This window comes from Cebidichthys violaceus, unplaced genomic scaffold (assembly GCF_023349555.1).
Source record: "Cebidichthys violaceus isolate CVI_PGR_0920_01 unplaced genomic scaffold, fCebVio1.0.p SCAF_74, whole genome shotgun sequence".
NCBI lineage: Eukaryota > Metazoa > Chordata > Actinopteri > Perciformes > Stichaeidae > Cebidichthys > Cebidichthys violaceus.
The window spans coordinates 745,654-752,345 of NW_027176958.1; the positions used below are offsets into that span (position 1 = coordinate 745,654).

The window sequence follows — 6,692 nt, forward strand, 5'->3', positions numbered from 1 at the left end:
CGTGGCGTTCGGCGACGTTAAGCTACTTTATCAAGGTGTTGCTCTGGTCGCGTTTATGCCGTAGGTCGTCCAACACGTGGGGGCCCTCTGCTCTGAGTATACGCTTTTTTGTGTGGCCGGAGACATGCAGTGATCGAGTTATCTTTTTTTTTCCAATCCAGTAATGGACCTCAATGGCGCGCTGCATCTTGGAAAGTGAGCTCTACAGCATCCCCCCCCCCCCCCCCCCCCCCCCCCCCCCCCCCCCCGAGTCCTCTGATAAATGTTGCTTTCGTATTAAATTAGACATTTTAGCTCTATAAAAACGGGTCTACTTAGAAATCTCGGGGTTTCAGAGGGTTTTGTTATTATGTACCGCCAATTAACTGCTCATAAGAAGAAGATGAATTAAAAGATTAGGAACCTGCTTCTGATAAAACATATTTCTAAAAAAAAGGAGTCATTGTTAACCATCTGTACTTCAGCACATTGTTAACATCTCATGTCTTTTGTCGCGGATTGGAATCGACACACGTATTCGCGTGTCTTCCTACGGTGATTCTCTGGGGCGACGATGTTTGCACTTTCCACCCCCCCACCCCCCCACCCCCCCCCCACACTGTTTTCCAGTTCAGGATTCCAATTAACCTGTGCAAAGCGTGACGCCAATCACAGGACGCCGTATCGACAACGGGCATGAAAAGAATAATGCCGTTAGGATGATGTCGCTTACTGTGGGGGACTCCTCCCTCACTCGGTGACAGAGAAGTTTGCTCCAGTCATTTATCAAGTCCTCTCTGGCCACCAAGGGGCTGGCGAGTCCCAGGGCCGCCTGCTGCTTGGGAGGGGGGGGGGCAGCGTGCAATATGTGCATTTTAGGCCTCTGGTGGGCTGGCAAAAACTGCTGATGTGCTCACTGCTGCTAAGTTTGATGGATTTGTTGTTGTCATTTGCTTTGGTTCTGTTCCCCCGCAACAAAACAAAGGGAATCATTAACTCTTTTGTGCTGCATGGGACTTTTATGGGTAAGGGATAATGCAGAACGAGATGGGGTACAGATGGGGTCAGTTGGAGCGTTCTGTTGCTGGAGCCTTCCAGAATGGGGGCGTTGAACATGCATGGATGCTCCTGCATAGAGAGCTGATTACAGAATGATTTAGTGACCGCTGATATCCCCTTTCCCCCCCCCCCCCCCCCTTCTTTCTCAAGCTCGCCATCATCGGGCTCATTTAAGCCGCAAGAGTGCAACTGGCAGCGCTCGCCACTTATATTTATAGCCAGTTGCTGTTTAGCACCTCATGCGATGTTCTGGCCGGGCTCAAGACCGAGCCATTACAGTGCATCACCGTTAGAGGCTCGCGGTGTTTACCGACGCAGGCTTGGCAGAGGAACCGCTCCACCGTTGGAGACCGCCGCCATGACCGTAAAGCTAAAGTGCGATCGACTTCGGAAGTTAACACTGAATTATCTAGACTAAAACATCAGAATTAAAGCTCATTTTATGACGATCTAACTTCAGATTTTCGTACAAACCAAACTGCGGCAGGTCTTGGACTCACTCCTGCTAGCGTGACGTGTAAAACAACAGCATCGGCGTCTAGTGTGTGTGTGTGTGTGTGTGTGTGTGTGTGTGTGCATGTAGTCCCCGCCTTGCCAGGTGTCCCTGTAGGTAGGAAAGAAAGTATGATTTGGACTTTACAGACTCTTTGACTATACTTGACTGACGTGTGTTGTGACCATAACAACGAAAAAAAAAAAATCGGCATGTTCTTGTGACCTAGTCAAATGAAAATGGCAAACAATTTGCTGTATTCTTCTCCTATTCTAATATCATCTTTTTGTTCACCCTTAGAGAAAACAAAACAGATTCCATTGACTGTAAATGATTTGTGGATAACTGCACTCGTCCTGCGGTTTGTAAAATAACACAAATCGCGACGGACGAACGGTCGCATTCGGTTCGAAGGCAGGTGGCCCGAGCAGTTGCTTAACTTCAAAAAAAAAAAAAAAAAAAAAAAAGGCGAAGACTTACTTCCTCAAGGGAAGAGTTGAAGATCAAGACAAATCCTCTTGTTTTTCCTCTGTCAAAGTCACCGCGGTCTGAGACGAAAATACAAATTGAGATTGTAGCAAACGGCCTGCGACAGTCTGCCGTTGACTGCAAGGGTTACGGAGGGGTGATGGAGTGCGTGTTTGACTGCTGGAGGCCGAAGGCTAACGGTACTGTTACACACGGGCGAGGTCGTCTCGAGAGAGAGAGAGAGAGAGAGAGAGAGAGAGAGAGAGAGTAGCCTCAGCACATAATCCCAGTGTTCCTGACGACTGTGAACACAGGCAACACAATGCATTAAAGTGAAAAGAACAGTAGGGAATAAGATCATCAAGACGGATGGAGGTGTGTGTGGTTTTGGTGAAGAAGCGATGCTCGGCTGCTCACTACAGATAATCTTGTCATTGAAACTTAATACTTTGGGCGGGCGTCGACTCGAGCGGCCCATTGAGGGGTCAACAGTCATGATTTGATTTAGCTTAATGTCACACCAAGAAAAAAAATAGCCTCACCGTACAGCAGCAATATCATATCAATATTGACCAGAGGCTCAAGCCAACCTCGATGTGTTCCCCTTTACGCTCATCAATAACACAAAAAAAAAAGGTGGGGGGGGGACTTATTTCCCATATGAAACTAATCTTTCCTTTTTATTGTATTTTAATGAAACAGACTTGGGTTCTAAAGCAGTAATTCATTCCATTTGTTATGTTTGGACAACTCATTAACATTATCATCTATTATCATTAGACGGGGAATTTTAAGCTTCTCCTCCCTTGAGATGCGGTGCGTTTTCTTCTCTTCAGTTTGCATTAAAACAAATGTGGACCTGCTGATGCATTAGATTAATGTGCTCACTCACTGCCTGCTACAAAAGCACCGGTCCGGCTTGAAAACTAGACCCGATTTCAATCTTAAAGTGAAAAAAACGCGGCAACACATTTCTGCTTTTTCTTTTACTGCGTCTTATGAAATCATCCCGTCAAACAGGAAGTAGCACCTGCGCCCGTCAGTACAAGTTCATCTTTTGCATTAGATGTACCGTCAGCAAAAAAAAAAAAAACGCATGACAAAAGCTATTTAGTGGCGCACGGCGTCAGTAATTACTGAATGCAAACATTACTCTGCAGGTAAAACAGAGAAGCCCGTGTTGTAGAATTATTTGCCCAGAGATTAATTTGTCTGTTAATTGAGTGACTAATATAATCATCCACACGTCAAGCATTAGCAGCAGTGTTTTTGCCTGACTTCATGTAACATTTCAATAAAACACTAATGAGTTATTTAGACTTCTAGATCAAATTCAAAGTTCCTAATTCTTGCTGAGTCTGCTGCAACAGATCAAGACATTTTGCTAATTACAAAGTTTGCTTTTTATTTTTTTCTCTCTCTCTCTCCCTGAATAAATAATGTTGATTAATTAGCGATTCAAAATAAGTGAAGATGATCTATGCATTATATATCACTGTCATGAAAACTTACTGGAACGTTGTATTTACATTGCCTGAGTACTTAATTGCATGCATCCAAACTTTACAGGTTTGATGGAGAATTAATAACGTGCGAGGTGAGAGGTTCACGTTAAAAAAAAAAAAAAAAACGACTAAAAATAATCAAGACGTTGAGAGCAATGGAAGCATCTAAACAATACATCTATTTGGCTTTCTTAGAACGTACAGCCACACGTATTTACACTTCCGCTCCAGGTAGATACATAAACAATGTGTAATATGAATGTCTGTGAAATTGCTTCGCCTCATGCAGTGAAAACATTCACAGTTAACATGAGTGTAATGCAAACAAACCAGCGCAGACTTGACAGCCTCCACAAACGACCGCGTTGAACACCTTCGTTGATATTTTAAGCTCCTCAAACGGAGGATGCATAGCAGGGCCGCTGCACCGAACTGCATCACATCGGATTGTTGATTGTTCTTGTGCGAGAGGCAGTAAATATACATGTTATTATATCATCTTTTGCATCATATCCTGACCAGAAATGATGAATTTTTGTGATTTAATAGGAATAAAACGTAATATTCCTAGCGTGTTGCTGCATTTTCTTTCCTGGAATCAAAGAAATATGCGCATGCATACAATATACGTCACGTACATACCTGCAGATTGTACGATCTTGTCAGGGCAGCTCTTCTATGGGCAGCAGCTCTATCCTCCCTGAGGTCATTCATGCTGTATTTCTGCTCTGGGGTTGAACTCACTGGACAGAGCCAATTCACTTTCAATCCCCGGGGCATGAATGTCTTTCAAACCCTAAAAACAAAAGATAATACATTTTAATAATACTCAACTTAAGAGTCTTGCATTGCTCATATGTGACACTTTTATGCATTTATAGCTCTGTCCCCATACATCAAAAATCCTGATACTTCTCTATCAGGACATATTAGCCAAAAAAATCATCCCCACAACGATTCAAACGTTTGCATAGTAGTAGTTTGACTAGCAGGCTAATGCTGGAGCTAACGTTTTTAGCAAAGCTCCAACTAGTCTTAAGACCGCCATCAGAACACACGGGACCACGTGCTGACAAGCTGTTTACCACAATCGTCTCTCGGAGGTGCCGTGCGCACTTGACGTTCCGTTGAAGTGTGCGCGCGCGCACGTGCTGCAGGGAACGTAGTCTTAAGTGGTGCTTCTGATTGATTGGTTAGCAGGAAGGCGCGCTTCGTCCAATCAGATGTGTTGTAGGCTGGAGATTTATCTCCACTCACGTACAGCACGTGCTCAAACAAAAGGAAAACGTTTCAAAATAAAGGCCAACAGACTGAAGATGTGAAGATTATCAGTAAAGTATTGTTACTCGAGTACTGCACAATTTTAAGGTACTTGTCCTTTACTTGGGTATTTTCAAATTCTGTCTGCACAACTACAATGCAGAGCCAAATATTGCACATTTATTCAACTACATTTATTTTGAAACTTTATTTACCTATTTGTGTTACTTTGCAAATTCATCGATTAAGATCAAACTGTATTGATGCCCAGGGAATTCAAAAGACTACCCAGATAAAGTAGCTCCACTTTAACCAGCTTCAACATTAAAATGGTGATGTACACGTTCATGTTCCCATAACTATAAGCCAATAATATGATATGCATTACTATAAAATGGGCAATTCTGCATAATTGTAAGTACTGTACGTACATGATCTGAGTACTTCTTCCACCTCTGTTGTATACATTTGTTAATATGCTACATAACGTATCGTGCAGCTGAAACACGCTCTTAATGCGTCATGTTATTTGTGCCATTTATATGATTACCAGTTCGTACATAACTGTAAACCCTAATATATTAAAATACTGACAAACTGATATAATGCTACTTTAAAATATAAGGTTATGTAGACAGAATATTAAGAATGTGTCAGAGTACCCTGCCTTGCAGTCACCCTGGTCAGCGACACCTCCTCCAAGACGCCTTCCTTCTCAGTGAGATTACACTAAAATTGATAGTTAGATAATTGATAATCCCTTTGTGAGTAATGTTGTCAATTTGGCACCTAAATCCTATTTTGGTGGCCATCTGGGCTCACTAAATTGCTCCCTTGTGAGCAGAGGTTATAGTTAGTAATTATTCAGAAGTCATTTACTTTTAGAGGTGTTTAGTGCTTAGCTGCTTCCCAGTTAAAATTCAGACAGAATGTAGATGCCTACAGATTTTTCTCCCCCCCACCAAAAAAAGTATGATTTGGCTTGACAACACATAGTACTGTTAACGCACATTGATTTCTCTGAGAACTTTCATTGGGATCCTTTTTACATCGTGGACATTTTACAACAAAATAATCAATAGTGAAAGGATGGATGAACAAAAGTCTTCCTGCTGGGCTTCAGGTGAACCAGTGAGATCTGTTTTCACTGACAAACACGTATTCAATCTGTTCAGGTTTGTTTCTAAGGAGAAGAAATGCTGCTCGATTCCAAACTTCTCAGGCTCTTTCTTCATGCAGAGGACACGTGTGATCCGTGTGACAAATGTTAGACTTACACAAGCTTATCCGACATGCACTGTCTGTGCATTTCACTCACTTATTGCTAAGGCACTCTGTCAAATTGATTATCCAGTCAACTAATTCCCAGTCTATGTTTAGCTAAAGTATGATAGAATCATTGTGTCCCATGGGTGCAATTCTCATTTGTGTGTCTGTCTGTGTGAGTGAGTGTTTATGTGAAAGAGGCTAACTAATCAACAAACTGGGCCAGAAGCTGACTATTGAGCAATCTGGGACAGTTGTGGGTGCGCTTCAGGGCTCATCACGGCCGAATGTATTGTGTTTGATAGACAAAAGCTATAAGGGACAATAATCAGAGAGAGATTGTTATGGCTGCTTCATCTAAAACGGATCATCATATACAGCAGGTCGGACATGAATACTGCTGAATAAAGAACGTCCGGAGAGGTTCATGATGGTGTTGATGATGGTTTAAATTGAGGGCTTTGATTTAACTTCATGGCATTTTATGCTTCGCATTAAAATGCAAAATGAGTTTATTAGTTCCTCTCGTGATATCAGGGTTAGGTTTTTGATCTCATTTGTATTGTTTGTTTGTCAGTGAATTTAATTAGGATATCTATGTTGACGTGAGGTTATGGGCAAAAGGAATAAGTGGAAATGTTTTTTCTTTTCTTTTATGTTCA

The 6,692-nt window shown here is 42.2% G+C and overlaps 1 long non-coding RNA gene across 1 annotated transcript in view; it reads right to left on the reverse strand.

The window, feature by feature from the left end:
- LOC137892015 (uncharacterized) overlaps window positions 1-4,289 on the reverse strand; it is a 37,457-nt gene extending 33,168 nt beyond the window's left edge. The window contains exon 1 of the long non-coding RNA XR_011105391.1: window positions 4,147-4,289. This is a non-coding gene — a long non-coding RNA (uncharacterized lncRNA). The remainder of the gene's footprint in view (window positions 1-4,146) is intronic.
- Window positions 4,290-6,692: the final 2,403 nt, after the last annotated feature.